At 46.1% G+C, this 27,130-nt stretch overlaps 1 protein-coding gene across 2 annotated transcripts in view; it reads left to right on the top strand.

The window, feature by feature from the left end:
- IQCH (IQ motif containing H) overlaps positions 1-27,130 on the top strand; it is a 1,923,049-nt gene that overhangs the window by 699,386 nt on the left and 1,196,533 nt on the right. The window lies entirely within an intron of this gene.

Here is a 27,130-nt window from a genome sequence, read left to right as displayed (position 1 = left end):
CGGGGCAGATTCAGCCCTCAAGGATGCCAAGGAATTGCATATGTGCCGTGGCTCTGGAAGATGTTTACCTGCCCGTTCCCATTTGGCCTCCACATTGCCATTTTAATGTTTCTCTAAAAGAGCAGCAATTACAGTACAGAGTCCTTCCATGTGGTCTCGATGCAGCTCCCCAAACGTTCACCAAGCTCGTGGCAATATGGCTTTACATTTGAGACTCCAAGGACTGCATGTGCATGTATATCCAAAAGCCAGACGGCTGGCTCGATTGAGTAAACCGGCCCCTAGAAGTTTAAACCTTTCTTTAAAATCTTCTGGATATTCATTCCCCCCCCCCCCCCCCTGGACTGCCTGATCAAAACAAAGACATCTTTTATGACAGCCACATGGAAGCACAAACATCAAAATGTTTAATTGCTAATAAAGGTAAGAAAGGTGCGGGCAGGGGGAACAGTCATTACTGCTCCCTATTTAACTCTCCCTCCTCTCTAATTACTTCTATTAGCTAATTTTGCAGTCTACTGCATTTATTTATTATATTTATTTATTTTAGTTATTTGTTATACGCCCAGACCTTCGGGTATCACGGTGTGGTTACATGAAGGCTTAAGCATTATTCATACATTATTACAAAATACAAAAATTATTAACAGATGCGACGACATGGTACATAACAGATGATAGTAGGATCAACAATATACAACTTTTACAGATTCCACTGGAGTGTTTACATTAGCAGGGCTCCCTATGCTAATATTGGTTAAATAGCCAAGTTTGTATCAGTTTCTTATAACCTGGGAAGGAGGTCTTTTTTTAAATATTGATAGGGAGGGTATTCCAATGTTTAGGAGCTAAAACTAAGAGGCTGCTGCCCCCTGCTCTGTTAGTTTTGTAGCAGGGGGGTGCCAGTAGGAGGTTATTGTTGGATCTTAGTGATCTGATGGATTCTTTTAATTGGAGAATATTGTTGAGGTATTTTGGGCCTTTTTTGGAGAAGCATTTGTGAGCGATGCACAGTGTTTTGAAGATGATTCTAGCTTTTGATGGGAAGCCAGTGAACGTCCTTCCTTGTCTTAGTGATGTGGTCCGTGCTGCCCTTAGGACTTTGTTTTGCAAGAGTTGCAATTTAGTGATGTTGGTATTGGACGTGCCTAATAGTAGCACATTGCAATAGTCCAGTTTTGACAATACTAGGGCCCTGGCCAACGTAAAGCAGTTGGAGAGGGTCAGGAATTGACGGCTGAGAACAATAAGTTTGGAGGTGTAAGCCGTGGAGGAGGCAAGTGTGTTAATATGCTTGGTCATAGTGAGACTAGCATCGAGGTGGACGCCTAACATTTTCACTTGCTTCAGCACTGGAATAACGGTACCATCGATTTTGATAGAAGAGTAATCCGGGTGGAGAGACGCAATTTTGGCTGGGGATCCTACAATGAGAACTTCAGTCTTCTCGTCGTTAAGACAGAGACTATTTAGTGCCATCCAATTCTGTATGATGACATAAATGTTGTTGATGGTAACAGTATCCTGGTCATAGTTGCCTGTGAGTGGTATGAGGATCTGAGTGTCATCTGCAAAATTGGTATAAATGACACCCATATCGTCTAGTGCTGAGAAGAGGAGTTTAGTATAGGTATTGTAAAGAGTAGGGGAGAGGCATGATCCTTGGGGCACTCCGATGGGGACGGAAATGGGGTTGGCAGCTTCTTTTCCTATGAACACTCTGGGAGTGCGATCAGCTCAAAAGGATTTCACCCATGCAGTGGCATCGCAGGAAAAGTTGAAATCCGAGCAATTGAGGTGCATAGTTTATCATGGTCTACGAGGTCAAATGCTGCTGAGAGATCTAACAGCAGGAGGATGCATAGTTTCCCTCAATCTCTAATCGCATCCATCTGGATTTTAATGTCCAAGAGTGCTGTGTCTGTCCTATGGTTGGGCGTAAAGCCTGATTGTCTGTTGCCGAGGAGCTGATGCTGTTCCAGGTGTGCTTGGATTTGATTATAAGCCAAGTTGTCAATGATTTTGAGTAAGAATGGGACCGTGGTTATGGGACGATAATTATTCGGGATAGTAGGGTCCAGTGTAGGTTTTTTGAGAAGTGGGGTAACCCAGGCTTCTTTGAGGCCTACTGGTGCTATGTTGGAATTGAAGGAAGAGTTGACAAATTTAGTGATAGTGGGCGTCAAAGTGGAGGCACATGCTTTGACTAGGTTAGCTGGGACCGTATCTCCTTTGCAGTTGGAGGCTTTTAACTTAGAGATAGTGTCGAACACTAGTTCTTGGGTGACAGGGGTGAAATGTAACAAAGATTTGGGGTTATCGATAGTGGTAGGGAGGGGGTTAGGGGTAGGGGGATTTTTGTCTGCTAATAGCAATCTTTAAGTAGTTATTTTGTTCTGTAGCAAGGCAATTTTGGCAGCAAGTGCATCTTGTATGTTCGTACACCATTCTTTACTGGAGTTGGTAGATGTGACTGTTGGTAAGGGGTTTTCTAGTTCTCTAAGGTTAGAGAAGAGTTCTTTGGTGTCTGATGTTGCCTTGCTGATACGGGTGTTGTAGGAATTGGCTTTGTGAGAGATGATGGCTGTTTTGTATATTTTGTTGGCTTCCTTAAAGGCTTTGGCTGAATCAGGGGTGGGGTGTTTACTATGCGCCTGCGCAAGAGAGTGTTTAGTCCTTCTTAGGGCGATTAGTTCTTCATTAAACCAGAAATTCATTTTATTGGCACGTCGCGTTTTAATTGTGATAGGAGCTACTTCATTCATAGTGATAGAGAGGCATTTGTGGTAGTAATCGGCAATGTCAGTGGGATTGTTACTGACAATTGAGTGAGTTAGTAGTGTTTTGTTCAGGGTCGGGTCAAAGTTCTCTACGGTGAGCTTGCAGGGGTTTCTGCTTTCAAAGCTATCCATTACTATGGTTTTAGGAAGGCAGGGGTCATCAATCATGAGAGTGAATTCTACACAGAAATGGTCTGTCCAGCTAAGTGGGGTGATTGGGCCATGTTGCATTTGTATGTTATCCATATCTGGCATTCAGTGAATTGTTGTAATTAGCCATTGGTGCTTTTTCCCCTCCCAGAAAAGTCAAATCTGTATGTTTTTGCATTGCTATTGTGTTTAAAAATTAGGCTTTTCCCTCTTTCTAGGAAATTCGAATCTGTGCGTTTTCACATTGCTGTTGTGTTTAAAACAGCTGGCACGTCTCATCTCCTCCTTCTCCACCAACTTCCAGTGTTATGCAGGCGATACTCAACTCTTTTTCAGACTTACTGCTGACTCACTTGCACGTTCCTTCATCACTGACTGTCTGTATGCCATCCAGGCTTGGTCCTCTTCCAATGATCTCTGCCTGAATGCCAGCAAAACTGAGATCCTTCCTATTGGGACCCCTGCTCCCTCTTTCCTCCCTTCTCTCTTGCCTCCCACCTTGGGCTTTCCCCTGCTCCTTCTTCTGAAACCAGAAACCTTGGAGTCCTCTTTGACTCTCTTTATCCTTCCTCCCTCACATGCAGGACATTGCCAAGATGTCCCACTTCCAACTCTTCCTTCTCAAAGGAATTCTCCCATTTCTCACTTTCCCCCAGAAGCTCAATATTTCCAGAGCCCTGGTTCTCTCTAGGCTTTACTATTGCAACAGCCTCCTCCTCAATCTACCCTCTTCCACTCTGCGACTCCTTCAGCTAATCCAGAATAGAGCAGCAAGACTTATCCTTGGCCTTAAACCCAGGAACTGCATCTCTCCTGCCCTAAAAAGCCTCCACTGGCTCCTGGTTGTTGCACGGATCAAATTCAAATACCTCTCCATCAACCCCAAGGCTGTCTGGGGCCGGGAGCCACACTATCTGCAACTCTCTCGTACCAAATGCTCTCCTTCTAATCCTCTACGCTCCTCTGGCACCAACTCTCTGTGTAAAGCGTTTTGCTAAACCGAGAGCAGGAGGCTGCTTGCTTTCCTTGGCTGAATTCCTCGTCTGGAACAGCCTCCCCTTGCATTGCGTCTTGAGCAGGACTATCTGAAGTTCCTAAAGCACCTCAAGACGCTCCTCTTTTCTTCCCCCTTCCCTTCTCCTTCCTCTGCTAATCCCACAGTAGCGTTGATTGGTCTCTTGGACCCTTATGCATCCTCTGGGCCTCTGACCATTCACACCCAATCTCCCCAGCATCTGTCTTGCTCAGCACTTGCCTCTGTGCACCCTCTGCACTGGACACCACAGCACCTACCCCACTGCCCTCTTCCTTCCTCCACTTGCACGTTCTGAATACTCACAAGGCATAGTAGGTTCGGTCTTCCCTTCCCCCTCTGTATGTTTTGTATTTAATTGTACTGCTATCCCATGTTCCCTCCCTGCTGGCCTGTGGGTGGTTTGAAACGGAATGTATTTGCTAAATAAGCACCTAACAAGCAAACAATAAATAAATACATAAATTGCTGTTAGGTTTAATAATTGGGATTTTTCCCCTTTTTCTAGGTAATTCGAATGTGTGTTTTCGCTTTGTTTTTGTGTTTAAAATTAGGCTTTTCCCTCTGTCCAGATAACTCCCTTCTAGGTGGCTTGCTTTTCTGCTGTATGATGTAGCCTAGGTTTTTTACCTTTCCTGGACACTTGATTCTAGATTGCTGTGCGGGGTAGTTCTGTGTCGTGCCCTGCAGTTTCTCCCTCTCTTCCCCCTCCTTCCTTCTCTCCACGCTCTCCCTCAATGGTGTGCTCAATTGCCCCATCTTCTCTAACTGCTATTCTATCACCATCCTATCCCTCTGTCGAAGTCTGGAAGGAAAAAAGGTTAAGAAGGATCTCCTGGACTCCAATCCAGGCCTGCCCATCGCTGACACCTATGTCAATGCTTCTTCCAGGCAGATTTTCACTGACCTCCTCTTTGTTGTTCCCTCTCCAGACCTCTGGACTCCCCACATGGTGTCATTGCTCTCCCCTTTCTCTTCCGCTCCCATCAATGGATAACACCTGTTGGGAAGTACTCTTGGCATCCTTCCTGTCCTCTACTGCCTTCATTAATGTCTACATAAATGCCACTGTCATGGTCCAGGGCTTTCAGCCCAAACCTCTCCTTCTTGATGGGTGTCTTCCGTCTCTCATCAATTTCTTCCCTTCTCCTGCCACTCCTCCCTCTTCCACCCCTCTGGCCCCTCTGCCAGCTCCGACGGCTGTACCACACTCCTGTACTCCTCCTAGGAAGACCTTCAAATATGGCAACCTGCTCCACTTAGCTACCCTCAACTGTCGCTCTGCCATCAAACACTCCTCTGACATTTGCCACCTCCTTGAAGACCTTGACCTAGACGTCCTTGCTCTCACCGAGACATGGTTCACTTCCAGCTCGTCACGTGTTTTGACACACTCCTCCCTGAGGGTTACAAGGTCATCCCCAAGCCCAGGCCTAACCGGTCTGGGGGCGGAGTAGCCCTGATCTTTCAAGAGTGGGTCCCTGCTACTATCATACCCACTCAGGCCTACTCTTCCTTCGAATGCCTCGTCTGCTGGCTTGGTGTCTCTCCTGTCCTCTCTCTCTGGCTTTGGCCACCATCTGTAGGCCCCCTGACCAGGTCACCCTCTTCCTCTCAGAGTGGGCTGACTCACCTCTTCTCTCCTGGCCTTCATCTCCAGCTTTTTCCTCCACAGAGACTTCAGTATTCATCCTGACTCCCCTGATGCAGCCTCTGGACTCTTCCACAACCTCTGTGACCCTCTTTCCCTCTCCATTGTTCCCTCTGGTCTGCCTCGCTCAGCCGGGCACAACTTGGATGTTCTCATCTCTGCAGAATTCCCCATCTCCAATCCTCTCATTACTCCTCTCTCCTGGTCTGATCATGCTCTCCTCTCCTCTCACCTGGACCTTCTGGGTCCCCGGCTAAGCCCCTGCCTGCACTGCCAGTCTCCTTCTCGGTCATTCGACCTATGAAGCGAGTGTCAGTCGCTGCTTTTGCAGCCACCTTCACTCCCACTCCTACTCCTACCACTGACTCTCACTCTGACACAGCCCTTACTAACCTTCAACTCTCCATCTCCAACACAGTGTACAATCTTTGCCCCTGTCATGAGGATCCACATGAAACCAGCCGTCAAGTGCAACTCCTGGTATGACTCTGACCTGGCCTCTCTGAAACACAAGCGCAGAGCAGCTGAGCGGAAGGGGCAGGCTTCAAGCACATCCTCTGACAAACTAGCCTGCCGCCTGCTCCAAAGGCAATACAGACTTTCTATCTGCTTGAAGAAGAGGGCCTATATCCAAACCTGCATCTCTGGGGCCACTAACAACACGGCTGAACTTTACGAAATCTGCAAGGAACTCGCCGATCCTACTGCAGTCTCCATTTTTTATCTGCCTTCCCTGGCCCTCTGCACTTTGCTGGCCTCTCACTTCATTACTAAAACTCAGGCCATCCTGTCCTCACTCTACTCTACACCACACCCTTCTCCTGTACCCTCTCTCAGGCCCCCCTTGCCCCGTCCCTCGTCCTCTCCTCTTTGTCTCCCATAACACCTGATGAGGTTTCTAGACAAGTGCGCTCTATAAAAGTTTCATCCAAACAGGGGCTCCCCTGCTCCTCCAGAAATGTCAAGGACCGTATTGTCTCCCTTACTCCAACCTTGGCCGATTTCTGCAATCACTCCATTGCCACTGGATCCTTCCCATCACTCCCCAAGCACTCAATTGTGAATCCTCCCCTCAAAAAGCCTTCTGCCGACCCTTCCTGTCTGGCTAACTACCACCCCATCTCCATTACCCCCTTCCTTGGCAAACTCTTGGGGAAGCTGGCAATCTCCCAGCTCGTCCACCATATCAAATAATCTGTTGGTTGTCTCCACAACCACCAGTCTGGCTTCACAGCTGCCAGAGGCACGGAAACTGCACTCCTGACTACCCGTGAATACTTACTCTCTAATTGCGATTCCAACTCCTTCCGTTCTCATCCTTCTTGACCTTTCTTCTGCCTTTGATACGGTCAATCATGCCACCCTTCTAAATCGGCTCCATGATACCCTTGGCATCACAGACCTGGCTGTGGACTGGCTGACCTCCTTCCTCTCTGAACAACCTTCCCTGGTTCAACTGGGCCATTTTCCCTCCTCCATCTCACTCTCCACCTGTGGTGTCCCTCAGGGTTCTATTCTCTTGCCTTGCCTTTTCAACATCTACCTTGCCCCGCTAGCCCATTTGATCTCTCCTTCTCTACTAACTTCCAATGTTATGTGGATAGCATGCAACTCTCCTTCAAGCTTCCCTCCTCTGACGACTCCTCTTCCTTGCTTATTCCTGAGTTTCTGTCTGCTGTTCAGGCATTGTGCACTGCTAACGATCTCTGCCTTAATATGAGCAAGACTGAGATCCTTCTCATCGGGACCCCATCTCCATCCTTCCCTCCTACACTCTGCCCGCCCCTCATGGGACCATATCCGCTCACCCTCCTGTTGGGCAAAAAAAACCTACCAAGATTGCCCACTTTCAGCTGCACCTCCTCAGAGGCATTCTGTCTTTCCTCACCTTCCCCCAGAAACTCTGTCTCCAGAACTCTGCTCCTCTCCAGGCTGGACTACTGCAACAGCCTCTTCTTCAACCTGCCTAACTCCTCCCTTCAACTAATCCAGAATAGGACTGCGAGATGTATTCTTGGCCTCAAGCCCAGGGACTGCATCCCTCCAGCTCTAAAATCTCTCCACTGGCTCCTGGTTTCTGCGAGGATCAAGTACAAAACCTTCTGCATCATCCACAAGGCTTTCCGGTACCTGGGACCCCGCAAAATCCAACTCTCACCTTAAATACCTCCCTGCTAGAACCCTGAATCTTCTAGTTCCAACTCTCTACAGATCAGACGCTTCTTTAAGCAGAGAGTGGGGTGCGGGGGATAGATCTCTCTCCTCCGCAGTTGCCTCCCTCTGGAATGGCCTCCCTGCCCCTCTCAGATTGGAACCGAATCTCCTTAAATTCCGGAAGCTTCTCAAGACCCTCCTTTTCTCTTCCTCCTTCCCTCTCCCCCTCCCCTGCTAATGTTCCCCCTCTGCCTCATGACTGGCTGCCTGGTTCTCTCAGACTCTTAGAGGGCACCTGGCCCTCCCAGACCAGTCTACTCCTGCACTTGGTCTACCCCCCACTCCCTTGCACGTGCCCTTCTGGGCTCCCTCCCCCTGCATTAGCCTAGCTGGGCCTGCACCCCTAGAGCCCTTCCAGCCACACTCCTCGAACTTAGCATATGGACCTTCTGCACCTGAACTCTTTTCTCTCTGGGCTTTGTCCACCTGGCCTCCCCTGGCACTCACATAACCCTCCGGCACTTGCCCCCTCTATTCCCCCCGAACACTCACCGCTGCACTCCTGTTACTGCACTTGCACGATCTGAATGTCAAAAGACCTAGTAGGAGCGTTTTTGTTTTGTCATCCCTGTTGCCCCTCACCCTCTTGTCTTGCGCTTTGAAACACTTGTGTATAAGTGCGTTATGAAAACCCAATAAATAAATAAAATTCACCCAAAGGACGGTCGTACCTGAATCACAAATGGCATCCAGATTCAATAACCAACCAATCTTATTCAAATGTGGGGTTTTCCCTCAAGTGAAGTTATATGCTGCTTAACTAAATTAATAATTTCTCCAGCATTGGATCTTTCATAGATTCAGATGCTTGAATATTCGCCATCGTCAGACTGGGAATCCTCTGTGATAAAATGAATTATGATTTTTTTTTAATATACACACATTGCTATGAGCCACTCTACTGTGTAGTCCCTCCACCTCACTTTGAGATGGCAGGGTTGACGCTCTGCCCCCGGCAGCCATCTTAAGATTTTTCACCGCAGTCTAATTGACATGGGGAATCCTGAAGCTCTCTGAGCTTTTTCGAATTTACTTCAAATTTCACAGTAGTATATATTTTTTATATACTCTACCACATTCCCCTGGCTAGGGGCCATCACCACTGCTTTTTGGGGTGTTAAAAAACTTTGTTTGGACCCAGAATTCGTCGAGTGAACTTTCTCTTCAGATGGCTGACCATCAGACTACCAAGAAGCCGTCCCTCTTTAGGGATTGCACGAGGTGCAAGAGAACAGTGGTTTACATGAAAGATACCCATGATCATTGTAAATACTGTCTTTATCCTCATGACATCCAAAACATCCCCTGTTCACTCCAGCAAGTTGGCTGAGAAGCAAACTTCTAAAAGAAGGGCTTCTTCAGTGGAAAGGAGCTCCTTTCCCACTCCCAAGAACAAGAGGAAGCTGGAAATTATACCTTTCCTTCCTCCCCTGGACTCTACAAGCCATACGATGAAGCATTATATGGCAAAAACTACCTCCAAAGGTAAGGAGGAGTTTGCAAAAAAAACGGGGTGGAGGGGTGCAGGGCAGTCGTCCACAGAGAGGCCGTCTAAGAGCGGCAGTAAAGGTAGAGGCCTGTTGTCCACCAAGCCGTCGACGGCATCCTCATAGACGACCACCACGCAAACCGCATCGTCCACGACTAAGTCTTCGTCAGAGAGTTTATCGTCCACAAAACAATCATCGACGAAGGAGGCTCATCACTCGTCCACGAAGCATTCGTCCATGAGATATTCGTCCACGAAGCACTCGCCGACGGAGAAGTTACCGTCCACGAAATCTTCTTCTTGCACTCGTCGATGGATAAGGTCAAGCCACCGTCCACGAAATCCTCGTCCACGGATCCGCCGTCGACGAGGCCGTAGTCGACGAAAACTTCGACCGCAGCTCTGTCAACGGCACCACGAGTTCCGTTACTGACGGAGGAAGTAGGGCCCAAAACGCCCCTTGCTGACGCCATTGTTACGCCAACCAATGAAGACAGTCTCCCTGAGTCTTTAGGAGCGCGGCCTCAGTTTGTGGACACTTTTGAACCACAGGGAACGCAATTATCTCCTTTAAGAGAAATGCCAGAGCTGCCTGACGTCATCCTGCAAGAGGAATTTTCAGACACTGAGTTTGTTGAAGAACAACACTGTCTTACACCTAAGGAACACAGTCCTCCTTGGCAACCTACTACAGAGATGCCTGCTGATCCTTATGGTCCTGTGCTAATGTTATCAATGCAAAGGATCATTGAAGAGTTCAACAGATGACAAAATGAAAAAAGCAAGACAACTGTACCGAGAGAGTCTAACCTTCCGCAGAGGGAGTTTTCACCTCGACAAAGCACGCCAAGACATTCGCCTTCCAGGAGTAGGCCACAGAAAAGGGTGCGTTCACCCAAGCCACCGCGCAGGTCTAGGAGCAGGACACTTAGTACTTCACCGACAAGGGTCCCTTCTCCGGCATTGTCGCACAGGACAAGGTCTCCAGCTAGAGATCCAACAGTTGTACCATCCTCTGTCTCGGTCTCAGACTGGCAAGAAGACCCTTTCAGAGAGTTTTCTGAACCGGAAGAAGGCGAGATCACGCAAGAACCGGGCACTAGTGAATGGGACGATTACATTGTCGAAAAACCCAGAAAGAAAGATTCTCTGGGTGGTTCTTCACCACCGGATGATCTAGTCTCTTTTTATACTATGATCGGTAAAGCCGCAGAATTGTTCCAATTACAGGTCACATCGGAGGAGAAGAAGTCGGTGCTCTATGAGCACAGGGACAAGCGTAGGAGAACTGTTACTACCATTCCTCTCCTCGACACCATTTGAGAGTCCGGTTCCAAGATATTGGCCACACCGTTACACACTCCGGCTCTAGTTTCCAGGCCAGAGAAAAAGTACAAGGCTCCGGAGTCTGCTCCTCTTTGTCTTCGAGGTCATACAAAACCAGATTTGGTTACCACAGTAGCAGCTAGAAAAAAGTTAGCCAATCCAGCATCACCTCTATCAGCCCCACCTGACAAGGACGGTCGCAAACTAGAGGCTATGGGCAGGAAAGTGTCTGCATCAGAATCGCTTACCATCGGGCAGGCAACGCGCTGGCCATGATGGCGAGATTCGGCCGTGAGCTTTGGCTCTGTATGTCCAAGCTCGTCAAACAGCTACCTGTAGAACTCCAGGAGGAAGACAGGTTGATTATCGCTGATGGGGAAGCAGCTTCGGATCACATGATTGACGCTGCAGTCGATATGGAGGAGTCAGGTTTCCGGCAGATGGCCCACGGTACAGTGCTGAGAAGACAGGCTTGGATGAAGGCTACCAATTTCAGACCTGAGGTCCAAGCACAGATTTTGGATATGCCCTTTGATGGTCAAGAACTCTTTGGGAAAAAGATCGATGACCACCTCAAAGGAATCAAAACTGATACGGACACAGCACGTGCCATCAGCTCCTCGAAAGAGAAATGCAAGGATCGCCGTCGTTTTGTCCCGTTTGAGGTTCATCCTCGAAGTACAGAGGTTTCAACCTCCCTTCCTATGGCCAGAAGTCGCAAGGTAGTTCATACCAGGACTCCAAATACCAATCTTCCAATAAGTACGCCCAGAGAGGAAGGCGGGCGCCGCTCAAGGGAAGTTGCAGAGCAAGCAAAACTGATAGTCTGGCCCCTCCCCCTCAACGTCACACCCCGGTGGGGGGAAGGGTGAGCAAGTTCTACCAACGCTGGCAGTCAATAACATCAGACAAATGGGTGTTACAGGTGGTGCGCGAGGGACACACCTTGAATTTCTAGACCAGCCCCCTTCCTCACCCCCGGCTCCACGCAGGGTACATATGTTATAGCAAGTCATGTCCGAAATCCAGAAACTTCTGCACAAAGCAGCGATAGAGACAGTACCTTACTCTAAAGGAAAAAGGTTTCTACTCCCGATTCTTCCTCGTCAAAAAGAAGAATGGTCAATGGTGACCCATCTTGGACCTGACAGCGCTAAACAAATATATCAAGCGCATCAAATTCAAGATGGCAACTCTGAAAGGTTGCTCCCTTGGCTAAACATGCACAATCTCTTGGCCACTCTAGACTTGGAGGACGCGTACTTCCACGTACCAATCCATCCAGTACATAGAAAATTCCTCAGGTTCACTGTGCGCGATCTTCATTTTCAGTTCTGAGTGCTCCCGTTCGGTCTCTAGATCAGCACCGAGGTTGTTTACAAAATGCCTAGCACCAGTGGCTGCAAAACTCAGGAGGATAGGAACAGAAGTCTTTCTATTTCTGGACGACTGGTTGATAAGAGCGAGTTCCCCCTCAAGGGCGCGCTTGGCGGTTTCAAGGACAACAAATCTCCTAAGAGAGTTGGGGTTTGCCATAAACATAGTGAAGTCTTGTCCAGTTCCCAGCCAATCTTGACACCAGTATTCCCGGAGTGAGACCGTCGGCAAAAAGAGCATCAGCAATTCTCCACTTGACTTCTTGTTTCTTAAAGAGCGATACAACATCAGTGCGCTCTTACAAGTCCTTCCTGGGCATGATGTCCTCATGTATATTCCTCATACCAAATTGCAGGCTTCGCATGAGGCCCGTTCAGGAGGGACTGGACCACCAATGGAAACAAGCTCTCGGTTCGTGGGAGGACATCGTCCAGATTCCTACATCTCTGCACAGGGCTCTTCGATGGTGGAACACTCCGCAGAACCTTTTACAGGGAATGCCATTTCAGGCACCAACGTCGACCCTTCTTTTGAGGACGGACGTGTCTTTCGGGTTGGGGCGCTCATCCTGCGGACCTACAAACCAAGGGCTCCTGGGCACCCCATGAGTCACAACTCCACATCAACGTGCTGGAACTCAGGGCCATTCGGTGGGCACTGAAAGCTTTCCTTCTGGTAGTAGAGGGGCAGGTACTCACTGTACAGACAGACAACACGACCTCCATGCACTACACAAACAAGCAAGGAGGCACGAGATCTGAGATCGTGTCTCAAGAAGCTCAACTACTATGGGCATGGGCCCTGCACCAGAGAGTCCAAATCAAGGTGGAACATCTTCGGGGAGTGGACAGTGTCCTAGCGGAGAAGCTGAGCAGGGACTACACGTCTTCTCACGAATGGGAGCTGGACGAGAAGGAAGCCCAATGGATTTTCGCCTTATGGGGCTATCCACATCTCAATCTTTTTAACAACAAAGCCAACAAGAATTGCAAAAGGTTCACTTCCAGGTACCCAGAGAGTCAGTCGGTAGGAGACGCGTTCTCAGTGGATTGGACGGGGAAATTCTTATATGCCTTTCCCTCTTTCCACTCATCTCCAGGATAATACGCAGACTAAGAGAGCAGAAATGTTCTATGATCCTAATTGCACCGGACTGGGCACGGCAAGTCTGGTACTCGACCCTACGGCAACTGTCCCGATGGCCCTCGATTTGCCTCAAGGCGCATCAGTATCTATTGACGCAGCAGAACCCCAAAGTCCTTCACCACGATCCAGTGAGCCTGTCTCTCCAGGCCTGGTTCCTGAGCGCAAACTGATGAATCTCAACCTGCCTGCGGAATGCTGGGATATAATCATGGCCTCAAGGGTGCCTTCTACACGCATCACTTGCACTAGGAAATGGACTAATTTTTCCAAGTGGTGTGAGACATATGCTATTGATCCTCTCACAGTTTCGGTTGATCAAGTACTTCCCTACTTCTTACACTTAGCCAAAGCAGGTCTTTCGCTGTCTTCAATCAAGGTCCACCTGTCAGCCATTACGGCATACACGACGGCCCCGGAGACGCAGTCCTTACTCTCTCTTCCGGCCGTTAAGGTCTCCCTTAAAGGGCTGTCAGAACCAATGCTGAAGATTCCTGCAGGAGTGAAGCTGGTCCTCTAAACCCCCAAAGCCTGCCTGCCCAACAATCCAGTAACAATAAAACTACTGGACAGGCAAACCCAAGGGTAAAGGGGAATTGGATTGAGAGAAAAGAGACAAGTCTGGAACTCTCTGGAACTCCTACTGCTGGCACTTGTCTGTCTGTCTTCGCAGGAAAGATCTGGTATTATTTTTCAGTAGTGTTCCTAAAATAAAAATGCAGTCTTAGAATACCTTTTTCTATTTCTCTACAATGACTAACCTGCTGATTATTAGATTCTATTACCTGTAGCCTAAGCTTGAAATGCTGTGAGGCTATTTAGTTTAAGTGGTTTTGTAGCAATATTGTAGGTAGTCTGCTGTAATTCGATTCTTGACAATGTAGTATCATTTATCTTTTCTTCTATCACCACCTCGAATGTCCTTAAAAATAAACACCCAAAAACTTATCACTACTACAATTCCAGTTTTGAAATAACTTTTGAACTTAACTTTTTAGGAATTAAATAATACCTTGTACTTTATTAGACGAAGATGAAGTTATTTAGTAACTGAGGACAAATCGGAGGAATTCTGCTTCATCTAAGGCTTCAAATGTGTTTCGAACATCCTCCGTGAAGAAACACGTTCATATTGAAGAAATAACGAATTCCAAGATGGCCGTGACACTTGGACAACGTCGTTGGGTCCTTTTTTCTAAATACACTCGGTACACGCTCGCGAGCAATACTGACCCGACTCGCGCTCGTAGAAAAAATGAAGTTAGTACTTTTTAATGTTTAAACATTAGAACCGCGCGCCTTATTAGTGGTTACTAATAACAAAATACGCGCTTACCATATTATTAAAGTTAACCAGTCTTACAAATTATTGTTTTTTTTTTATTTTTTTTTATTTAAAGTGCATTAGCCAAAATTTGACTTTTAACACATTTCATATACAATGTATTAACATGAACAATAAAAACAAACATTTGCAATTTCTAGATAAAAAGAAAAGAAAAGAGTAAAAGATCTAACCAACAAAATGTTTTCCTAAAACGAGAAATCAAGTTGTTACTAACTTCAATTCCTTTAAAACTCTACCCACTTCAATTGATAAAGCCATCTCATTACCGGAGGATAGTCTCACCCAGAAATCATCAGTATTCAAATGAGACTCCTCATGAACAAATCTGCCAAAAGAACTGACCCTGATACTCCAAGTCCCGATACACTTAGAAAGTAAATGCTTAGTAGTCTGCACTTCCATAGTTAAGCATCTATCACATGTTGGTGCAGTACCCCCTTCTTTATCCCTTATAGCCAGTAATTCCAGGGTAGGGAGTAGATTTAAGCGGAATCTCAAAAAAGCAGAACTAAACCAAAAACTGGGGGACTTCTTAAGATAAGCCGGAAGAAACGATAAACGCTTATCTAACAGTGTCAGTGAGGCTGATCTTGTAGTTCTCCGCATCTTATCAATCGTGTGAATCCAATCAGTCATTTTCAATCTTTCCTTTACTTTTAGAGGATTCTGTAAAAGGGACTCTACATCCGAGTCACCGCCAGACAGTAGTGCTAAGCAAGTTAGTTCTAGCCTACACAAAAAAGCATTATCTCCTTGTTCCCGCTCTACATCAATTTCCTCAAAAAGTGAGTTCCTAGGGGGATCAAGAATTGACCTATAAAGGGTAAGCCACTTCCAGGCTAGCCATGATTTAAGTGAAGACAAGCCAAGCTCATATCGTAAAGAAGCAATCTGGACACAATCAGGGAGGCCCAAAGTGCGTTTCCAAATCTTTGATTCAATAGCATCGCAGTCTAGTTGGAAGGATAAAGGATTGTAGTCCATGCCATACAAGATTATGGGAACTACCTTCCCGATATAAAATCTTATAAGAGGGAGGATGGTAAATCTGCCAAACTTAGAGTAGATTTTTTTCATCTGGGCTCCCAATTTGATCACCTTTAAATCAATAGAGGCCATCAAAGTAAGCCTAGATGGGAAGGATCTTAATTCAGCTCCCAGATAGGTCAATTCGGAGACAACCTCTACCCGGGCAGAATCTAACTTACAGATCATCGTCTTCACTATTTTGTTGGGCCTCCTAAATACAAGAATCTTGGACTTTGAGGGATTTATTTTTAATTTTAGTCCTAGCATAATATTCTAGAGCAGTTAACAGATGCTGCAACCCCACTTGTGAATGGTACAAGACTACTATATCATCGGCATATGCTAACCAATTGATTTTTACGTTACCGATGGAAGGAGATATTAACCCTATATTCTGGAGCCAGGCTGCTAAATCCGCCATAAAAAGGATGAAAAGCAGGGGAGCTAATAAACAGCCTTGACGTACCCCTTTAGTTATCCTGATTGGGTCGGAGAGCAAACCGGACCTGCCCAGTCTGACCTGCATATAATTGTTAGAATGCAGCTCTATTAAGATAGAAAGTAGGCCAGCAGGAATACCCCAGGCATCCAATTTACCCCATAATAGATTTCTATCAACCATATTGAATGCCTGGGATAAATCAATCCAGGCTCCAAAAAGGGCAGGACCCCCTTTGGTGAAGAACTTCTCTGCAAGACAACTCAAGACTAACCCATTCAGTGAGGTAGAAAGACCCTTTCTAAAGCCAGATTGCTGCTTTGGAATAATTCCCTTTATTTTCGCCCAAGATTCCAATTCACCTAGAACAATGCCCGTAAAGATTTTACTATCGGCGTCTAGGAGAGAGATGGGGCGATAGTTAGAAGCCAGTAACCTATCACCCTTTTTGTAAATGGGAATAACTATTGAATGAGTCCAAGAGTCAGGGATTCTCCTCTGGACAATTATGTTGTCAAAGAGGGCTTTAAGGATCTTCGCCCACATTTCTGGGTCTGATTTCAAGATCGAATTACTTAAACCATTTGGACCAGAAGCTCTGGAAGTTGAGGATTTTTTAATTAACAATTCTATATCCAAAACGTTAAACTCAAGAAGCCAACTACGGGATACATCCGCAACCGAGCATATCAAGGCGTCAGAACCATAAACCTTAGAAAAATGGTCAATCCAGATCCCCTCTTGAATAATTGAATCTTGTTTCTGATGTTGAGTAACCTCATTCAGATTCACTAAAGTCCAGAAATTTCGAGAATTCCTAAGAGACAGGGCGTAAAGCATTCTCTCAGCATCCCGTTGAACCACCAGATGATTATGTGCACGAAGCCAATTCCTATAGCTATTTTTCAGCTTTACTAACCCCTCTCCATAGGCTTTCTCACATAGGCCTGATCTCTTTAAGATAGATATCTGGGACCTCAATTCTTTTTTACGACTTATAAATTGCACATTGATAGAATGTTTATGCAGCTTATGTGGTTTCTGGGCGGGGGGCTCCACCGACGCCTGTACCGTTAAAAAATTCAAAAAAACACTAGGGATACAAAGTTTAGACAAGTTCTGAATAGATAAATGGCTCGTCCTAAAACGCAACTCGCCATTTAATAACTGGCCTCCTTTTTGAAATCTTCTAATGACATTTCCTGAGTTATTAACAAGTAGCTCATGATCATAGCGAGAAGTTACTGGAGCACAATCATAAGACAGAGCCACCTTCAACATAGCATGGTCATCAGGATTCCCATCTCCAATCATCAAACTATTACAATTTTCGAAAATGTTTCTAGAAACAAAGAAATAATCTATCGTGGAGAAAGAGGAACCTCTATGCCAGGAGGGGGAATTAGGAATATCCCCCCTAATATTTCCATTCAACATATATAGATTCCATTCCTGCATAAATGTTAACCATATTTTGCCATTAATAGACTTCTGCTTACAATTGCCTGATCTGGGATCCACGGTGGAAATACATTGGGAGTTAAAATCCCTGGCAATAAGAATTTCATCCGCTGGGTAACGGATAAAGCAATCAAGTAAACCCTCCCAGAGAGCATACAGAAACTCACAAAGTGGAGAAATACCGGGTTCCAATACAGGTTTACCACAATCCAATTTGAACATTCATTGGAGTTTCTCAAAGATACTCTCACCATGAGGATCCCCTGGGTGCTATTTGAAACAATCATCGAGGATTTAAACATCTCGTTATTAGAGGCTACCAACAAACCCCCCATCGGTCTGCCCACCCCCGGAGCAAAAGCCAACTGTTGAAAAATTGAGTATCCATCAATACCCACTAGACCAGTTAGCCAAGTTTCTTGAAAAAGAATTAGATCAAAAGTTTTAAAAATTTCCGATCTCCTAGGCTCCTCAGAGAAAGATGTGTAGCCTCTAGTGTTCCAAGATAACTCATTGACCTCAGTTGACCCTAAAGCTTCGGATGGGTCATCCCCATCTTAAGAAAGACTTGAGAGATCACTTCCGGTAACATGTCCCACATATTCGTTGTAATATTTGGGAGAATATCCTTACTGATTGCCCCCCGACAATGATCTTGCTTGACTATCTGGCGGGAGTCGGTGGGAATACGTACTGGGCAAGTCAGAGAGATCTTCAGTCCTCTCTTCTCCCATGCCACCGCCTCACCCATAATTATATTCAAACCCAATCTTGATTTCAATTCTATTGCCGCTATATTGGTATCAGTGTCACATGGGAAGCTCACTGCTTCAATATCGTCTGAAGAAAAGTACTTCAAGGCTGGGATTGACTTCATTTCCATTATAATTGCAGAACGATTTAACGGAGAGTCAAAACGGGAAGATGCAGCAGATCTTGATAGAAAAACTCTCAAATCTCGTTTCTGTTTATACAGTTCATCATGCACCTGGGATGATGTATCAGAGTTTCCACTCTCCGTCAAAATTCCTAAACCAGCTGGAGCATCAAATCCTACAGCCCGTGGTTCATCATCAGACAAAAGGGAAGACAGTCTATCAGATGGATGCTTCGTTATAGCAGCCGTATTCGCTTGCGGATTTTCAAAGCTAGAAGTGGCCCCCTTGGCACCCTGGTCAACGGCCACCCTCACTGGCTTTTTCAAAAAAATAGGAGCAATTTTAACCAGAGGGTTAGGCAGCAGCTTTTTCTGTTTAGCCATTAGAAAGATCGGTGCAATTTTTTTTGGTTGGTCCACATAGTCAGTTTGACTTCCCACTGTAAATTTACCTCCAGACACTATCGTTTCATCCATAAGATGTACTTTTTGAGCTTTTGATTTGGGAATTTTCTTCCCCTTTTTCGAGCTAGGAGTTTTAGCCAAACCCTTTTGGGATTTCTCAAGGGTTTCGGAGCCATCATTTGATTTTCGTGGATGCTGATTACTTCCAGAATTAATCTGTTTTTCGCTTCGTTTCGCCTTTTTAGTTATGGGGTGATGGCTTCATTGGCAAACTTCCTATTTTTTCTCTTTTTTTTGGACTTCCCATTTGATTTTTTTTACTAAGGGACTGGTAAATCCGAGTTCGAAGAAGAGATATCTATTGGAGAACCCACAATTGGGGCCCCAACTTGAAAGTCACTATCAGCCAGAGCAGCCAATCTCAGAAACTCCTCCATCACAGATGACGAGAGGGGAGTATCGGTAAGAATGGCCTCAACGTGAGGTGGAATAGAAGGTCCCACCGGTCCTTCCTTTGTCTGGTTATCACGGCGATCAACTTTTTCTAGTAAGATCATAGACACCTTTTTTAAATCCCCACATAAATCAGTCAAAAGGGCCATTTTGCACGTTTGATCGTTTACTTCTTTATGGAGCTCAGTCAAAAACCCTCCCAATGATTCATTGACTGCCAATTTTAAGGCCACCATGGCAATTTCGTTTAATTCCAAATCCTTGTTAATCTCCAATAGTATACCCGTATGCTGATAGACCTCTGTTTTCAAATTTTCAAAAACTTTAACCAAGGAAGATAAAACAAAATTGAGAGCTGTTTTAGTCGGAGGCACTAGTGCTTAGGGGGAAACCTGGTCAGGGTCAACCGGTCTCTCATGTTCGGGTAAAGAGGTTGGCAATTCCTGAGAGATCTCGTGGGAAATTACTTCGACCGGCCTCAAAGCCATTCCCATGTCGGGAGCCAAGGCTGCAGCTTCCAACTCCAACATGTCCTCATCTCTGGGCTCATTAAAGTCCTCACATCGATGAGTGAAAGAATTCTCTAATTGGACTGAGCCCATTCTAGGGACTAACAAGGGAGGCATAATATTAGTCAATGGAGGCTCACTTGAAGAGACTAGATGGTTTAAAATCACATTCTTCATGGTGGAGGTCCTCAGGGTAAAGTCAATATCTCCATGGAAAAGCGCACAGCTGGGTTGATTTGAAGGCGTTGACAAGTCCTCCCTGTGTGATAGAGAATCCGCCAGACCCGAGCCAGCAGGGGCCTGGTCATCTGATGGATAAACACTTGGTGGGGGAAGAAAAATACCACCACCTGATTTATAAGGTTTAAAGAAGGATGCCCTCGGTCTTATCTTCTCCTTGCGCGGTGCCTTCTTTCCCACATCCACCGGAGTAGAGTGTAGAGGTCTCTGAGCTTCTGAGGAAAGAGCCGCACTGCGAAGATCATACATGACCCCTAATTAATTCAAAGCTACGCTTTTGCTGAGAGCAGTGCTTCTTCTGAAATAAGTCAGAAGCCCAAAGCGGCAAGAAGGAGGAGAGGAGCAGCAATGCGATGCAACGGACGGCGCTCAGACTCAATCCCTGTCCGCTACCTATCCGCTGCCGCCCTCCACTCCTATTTTCACCTGTTCGCACCCTTGTCACTTATTATAGCCACAAAGGGTATTAGTGGGTAATAGTGGGTAAACTTGCAACACTTCGTAAAGCCGTGTAGGTTAGAGTAGGGTAGGTTAATTATGGTCAGATAGAAATAAAAGGGGGACGGGCAAAGGGAGGCCTCTTTGTAGGTGCCTTTTTAGCCTCTATCAACCTTTACCAATTTTAACAGTTTTGAGGCTGTACCCAATTTCATCCAGTAGCTCCCGAACCCCCCACTTTAACCTTTACCCTTACCCTTTACCCTTTACTTTTTAGCAGTTAGCTACCGTCGACCCACCCCCACACACTTTTCGCCCCACAGCACAACTCACACAGAGCGGGTTCAGCAAGTTCCACCCGGAAGAATCCTGTGAAGATCCAACTGGGATTTGCGGGAGTTTGCGGGAATTTGCAGGAAAGACTGTAGAGCCGGCAGCGCACGAGTGAAGCACTCCAAGAGCAGCCAACACTCGAGGGCTCTGGAACTCGACACTCGGCTCTAGCAGCAAGCCGGTTGGCCTCAGCTGGGCTCCACTCCTCAGCTGGGCTCCAGTGATCCTACCGCGATCCGACCACGATGCCGACACCAGCTGGGCTCCACTCCTCAGCTGGGCTCCAGTGATCCGACCAGTGATCCGACCGCGATCTGACCGCGATGCCGACACCACCACACTACTCCACTTCCACTTCAGAGGAAAGGACCTCAGGACGTCAGCCCTTCCCACCGTCAAGCCGCACTGAATGAACTGGAAACGCAGAGAGCGAAACAGATCAGCCGCTTCCGACAGTCATCAAATTATTGTTCTAATTTCAGTAGAGAAACTTTAACATTAATTGTCACTTGAATCCCAATAAATTGATCTCTAAAGATCCAAAAGTTCACTTAGCTTTGTCTTTTACTGGATGACTGGATACAGCTGCTCAGCTTCAAAGTCACTTGCAACTAGTTTCTGGAAAAGTTGCTCAGCTTCAGAGTCTCTTAAAACTAGTTTTTCTTCTGCTGCAGTCTTAATCAACTTGAATACTATGTTAAATGTAAGCTTCAATACTGTAATCTACCACTATTATGTGGAAATAAACCTTGTTTATTGGAGCTAACTAAAACATGACCTACTCTGGTAGAAACTTTAATGAAAGGCAGTTTAGAACTTTTTAGAACATTCCACGATGACAACACAATGCTGCCTGCAGTACACCCAACCAATCACTGCTGAGAAAGTGTTCCACCATCTTGGCTTGGGAGAATCTCATCTTTCTAATTGGAAAAAAGTAGTTAAGGAACTATGAACAAATCTTTTAGTGAGATTTTCTACCCTCACACCTGGAATGATTTAAATAATTCAATACTTTAACAAACCCCTTTTTCTAGCTTTCCAGGAATAATAGCTGTAACTTCTGAAAGGACCCTTGCAGATGTGAGGTACAAAATGTGAAAACCTGACAAGGGCTCTGCGAACATACCCGCCTACGCCCACGCTGGTCCCAACCTGGTGCTTGAACACAGTGCTAACAGCCCTCATGGAGTCTCCTTAAGAGCCCATCCACAGGTGCGACAAAGTTCTTGCATTGGAAAACTGCTTTCTTAATAGCCATTACTTCAGCCAGGAGGCTCAGTGAGTTACAAGCCTCATTTTCTGAGCCTCCCTTCACCTTGTTCCGTAAGGACTGTGTCATTTTAAGACCACACCCTAAGTTCCTTCCGAAGGTAGTATCGGAAATGACGCTCACAGAATGCATTGTCTTACCAACTTTCTTCCAGAATCATTCTTCTGAAGCAGAACGAACATTGCATTCTCTGGACATAGCAAGAGTTTTAAAGTTTTATTTGCAAAGTACTAGAGAGTTCTGTTCTTCAAATAGGCTGTTCATCGCCTTCTCGGGCCATACAAAGGGCCAGCATATTTCCAAACAAGGTCTGGCGCGCTGGGTCACCTCTTGCATCACCCACTGCCTTCAGACGAAAGGCAACCCCCTTTCCAAACCACTGTCAGCGCACTCCACCAGAGGGAGAGCGGCATCAACAGCATTCCAGGCAGGGGTGGCGCTCAAGGACATATGCAGAGCCGCCACGTGGAGCACTCTGCACACGTTCGCTAAACACTACTGCCTGGCTGAAGACATCAACAAAGAAACTGCAGTTGGACAGGCAGTGCTCCGCCATCTCTTTGCGTAAGGTAGGACCAGCCTCCCTTTCCCACCTTTCCCGGAGTATGTAACCGTTGTGTTGCTGCATGGTAAAGGTTTGATCAGAAATATGTTTTTTCTGTATTTGTGCATATATGTATATGATGTGGCATGTTTTAACTGCTTGGTATTCTATTCAAGCATCTGAATCTATGAAAGATCCAATGCTGGAGAAATTTTAGTTACTTACTTGTAACTGTATTTCTCCAGCATTGTTACGCTGCTCCTACGCTCACCATCCATCATACTGTAGTCTCTACGGTTGAAAATCTGAAGATGGCTGCCGGGGGCGGACCTCAAACCCTGCCATCTCATTGGTTGGGGCCATAAAGGGCCAAAGTGAGGTGGAGGGACTACACAATAGAGTGGCTCATAGGCCATAATGGGCTATGTACATCCATTGCTATGTAGCAATGTGTGTATATCAAAAAAAAAATGTAATAATTATTTTTATCACCAAGGATTTCCAGTCTGACGTCGGGGAATATTCAAGCATGTGAATCTATGAAAGATACCAATGCTGGAGAAATACAGTTAAAGGTAAGTAACTAAAACTTCCCCTATATACAACCTGAATGATGTCTGTTATGAGTCTGAGCTGGAACAACAATGCAAAAGCGTACACATTCCCTCTTCTTCCATTGTTTCCAACATATTGAAAAATTTCCTTCCTGATTGCACTAAATTGGCCGGGGAGGTTGTGATTTTCGGAACCTGTTAATATGGCGACTCAACTATCTAACATTCTGCTTCCCTTGTACGATTTGTTAAGTCAACAAGAGTGATTGATACTTTACCCCCAGCCTACAATCATTAAACTTGACAGCTTGGATCCTGAACACATTTTGCTGTTATTGAGGCAGCCAAGAAATATTCTACAAGCTCATGCTAGCAAAGCAAATGGCTCTGGTTCTGTCACTGCTGCCTTGAAAGGCTATGTGTACCTTAGAAAATGTTTTAATATTCACTTCAGACCTAGAAGAAAATGGCAGATACTTCAGGTGGTCTCTGCGGGACTTGACCAGCAGAAATAGGGGCCTGTTAAAATGCAGATGTAACCTCCTTCTCTCTTTTTAACCCTACTAGTGAAATGTCATATTGTGGAACTGTCACATGTATGCACCACTTTGTGTATGTGGCGTCTGAACATTGTCCTCTCGGCCCTGGCACATAAAATGTTTCAGCCCATGGTTACAATGCACATTAAGCTAGTGACTTGGAAAACAGCCTTTCCCATTGCATTTAATTCTGCAAGAAGAAACAGTGAGGTGCAGGTCCTCTCTTCTTCGGAACCACAGACCAACCATCTTCCATGAGCCTTTGTGCACATCTGTCATTTTAACAAAAGGTTAATTCTGATTTCCTTTTAAATCAGGAAATGTTACCTACAATGTATTTCAAATCTTTCTTTGCACCTGGTGAAAAGTGGTGAAAAGCCCACAGACTCGTGAAACCTTCATAAGTGCCTGAAGCAGACTATTCATTACTTCTGCAGGCAATCCATCGGGTGAACAGGTGGCTACATCTGCATCTACTAGATGCTGACAAGACTTGGCAGCTTCTTCCTCCAAATGCTCTCCTCCTTCATGCGCTGAGAGCTAAGGCAGCCTCAGTGGCACTTCACGCTCACGCCAGTATACACAGCGTTACACTGTATGAATTCCGTGTTCCAGAGCACAGGCCCCATTCAGGGAGTTGCTGCATCATACCCTGTTGGCATGGATGCGGACAGGCTCAACATTTGGGGGTGTGTATGCTTGAGAATAGTTTTAGAAATCCAGTTGTGGGAGGACTGTGAGTGATCACCCAATACCCCAATTACCTGCATGCCCACTATCAGTTGTGCCTTCGCTTTGTGCTCTCTGGCCTTAGTGCCCCAAATACATAAGCTGCACCTGGGATACCAACTTACCTGAACACATTTAGAAGAAAGTGAACCTTAGGAGTAGGGCTCAAGTCCTAAAAAGAAAAGTGGAGGACTCTGGTGAGCATTGGTTAGTGACGTCAGGGGACGTCAACATGTAATATGCAAATTTCATTCAGGCTTGTCATTCACGATTGAAAAAAGCACACACTACAAAAAAGAATTTGCCAAGGGAGCAGATTTTCATATTACCTTGCTGCTTAGGAATAAAAAAACACGCACCTTTGAAGTCTGAAACCTGTAACAAAACATGCCCCTATAGAAAGATGTCACTGTGAGACATTTTGCAACTTTACTTCCAACCATTGCCGTGGTCTTGCAGTTAAGTGTCTCGTTTCAGGGGTGCGTGGCCAGGGATTCGATTCTCGTCCAGGGATTGAAATCCAGCCGCAGTCTGTTATTCTTTATTTTTTAAAGGTGTTAAACACACCGTCGGGTGCGGCGCCCAACCTGTCAAAAAAGGTTGGGAAACACAACATGTGAGCCTTTTATGATTCATCTGCTGTGATACATTTCTTTTATAGAAGAATGCCCCGGTTGCCGCCATGTAAACAAGTTTTAACAGTGAGCATTTATTCAACACTCCACATTTTGTACGTTTGGAATGTTTCTGAGATAACACATGGAGAATAGGTCATAAACAAATGCTCTTAAAAACAAAAAAGGTTGGGGATGCCGTTCACCTGCACGGACCCTCGACTTGAGCCCTCCTTCGGCATCACTGTTAATAACTTACTTGTGCTCTTGTGCTGGGAATCGAACAAGGCACCTTCTTGAGGTGATGCGAGGCGACTGAGCAAGCAAAGGTATATCGAGATCTCACCAAGAGCTGACTGTGTTGCGTGCAGGTTACACATAGATGCAGTCTGTGCATTGAACCTTTAGGCAGCTGACATGTCCCCAGGCCAGGGGGCTGGGTTATCTTTTTTTGTGTTTGTTTGAGTCTTTTTATTGGATTTGTCAACCAAACAATAAACATTCGGGACACTGGTGTGGTTCAGGGACGCATCAAACGGACCTTCCCCCAACTTAGCATGCCTCCCAACCCCATCCGTCCCGTCAACCCCCACCCCCCCAAGCCCCCACACTTCCAGGAGTCTGAGTATCTATTAGTCTTCCTTTGGCCATTCGATCCAACTTGCACCCCAATTTAGAGGCTATTTAGCCTCCCAGAGAGATGCTGATCATCGGGTCATTGATCTCATCATGGGTGCTACATTGATATGCTCAGTGTAGGCTCTTGTCCTTTGCCTCTGTACGTTTGTTGCTGCTCACTGTTAATGATTGCTTGAACTTGAACACTCTGCTCTCGTAGGTGACACATTTGACAGGCTCCTACTCTAGCCCCTTTCCCATCCTTTCCTGAGCTGAGTGTCAATCATTGCAGAGTGCTGCATTCTGATTTCAAATTCCTCCAGCCCTCCCAAACCAGTGACTGGCTCCAGCACTGCCTGTTTGCTTAGACTACACATCAGTGCCACCTTTCTGTATTTCATTCTGCTGAATAGGGATAGGGTGCAGTAGTGAGCTATTGTTATGCACTTTATGATTTATATACTCCTAATCCCTCCTGCCTTCCTTGCTAATTTAGAAACCTGTTCTGTTCTACTGGGGCTGATTGAAAAAGGACTGGTGGGAGAAGCATTAATTCGGAGTGTAGTAGAGGTGTACTGTGAAGTAGTTGTGTGGGGCACTCAAATAGCTATATAACTGTGCTTGATCTGGTACCTTCATAAAATACCCCGCTGCTGCTGGTGTTGGGGTTTCCAGTGAGAAAGTGGCCTGTTCACCTGAGCGCTGGGTTACCGAAATGTTCAATATGTAGCTATTGTCCTAAGGAAAGGACTAAAACCAATTTGTTGGTGTGAAATGTATTGCGAGAAGTCAGCCGATACGTGTTTTGACCCTCAGGGGTCTTTCTCAAGGCGTGTGGTGTGATGGTGCAGTCATTGCTGGGTTGTGGTGAATGGAGGTCCCGAGTGCATTCCTTATGTTCTTGCCTCGGTCAGGTCTGGTTACCAATTTGGTCCTGATTTCGAATAGTGGGCCGATGTTCAAGCTATCGCTCAATGTGGCGTGCTAGTCAATCGGCTTTCGAAAGATCGCTGTGGCCGCAGCTGCAACCACTGCAAGCCGAACTGGGCTCACAGCTCATGCTAAACTAGGCAACAATTGACAATCACGCCACATTGGGCCAAAGCTTGGACATCGGTCCACTCTTCTAAATCAGGACCAAATTGGTAACCAGACCTGACTGGGGCAAGAGCATAAGAATGCAACCCAGATCTCCATCCACCACCCCCGAGCAATGTCTGCACCATCACACCACACACCTTGAGAAAGACCCCTGAAGGTCGAAACGCGTGTTGGCGTACTTTCTCGCAATACATTTAGCACCAACAAATTGGTTTGAATCCTTTCATTGTGACTTTATCTGTATATTGAACATTTTAGTAAGCCAGCGCTCAAGTGAACAGGGCTCCATCTCCTTTGTGTAATAGGCGTGTGTGTCTGGTGCCTATGCATCCAGCCCGGACGGCTTTGTGTCATTCAAATTAAGGTTTTCTGTGCAAAATGCTCTCCGCCCATCCTCTTAGTGTGTACATCCTAAAAGTTCAGGAGGCCCTGTGAGATGGAGAGCAGCCTTACGCGTTCTCTC

This window comes from Ambystoma mexicanum, chromosome 11 (assembly GCF_040938575.1).
Source record: "Ambystoma mexicanum isolate Mex_15411 chromosome 11, UKY_AmexF1_1, whole genome shotgun sequence".
Taxonomy (NCBI): Eukaryota; Metazoa; Chordata; class Amphibia; order Caudata; family Ambystomatidae; genus Ambystoma; species Ambystoma mexicanum.
This window is presented reverse-complemented; position numbering and strand designations above follow the sequence as displayed.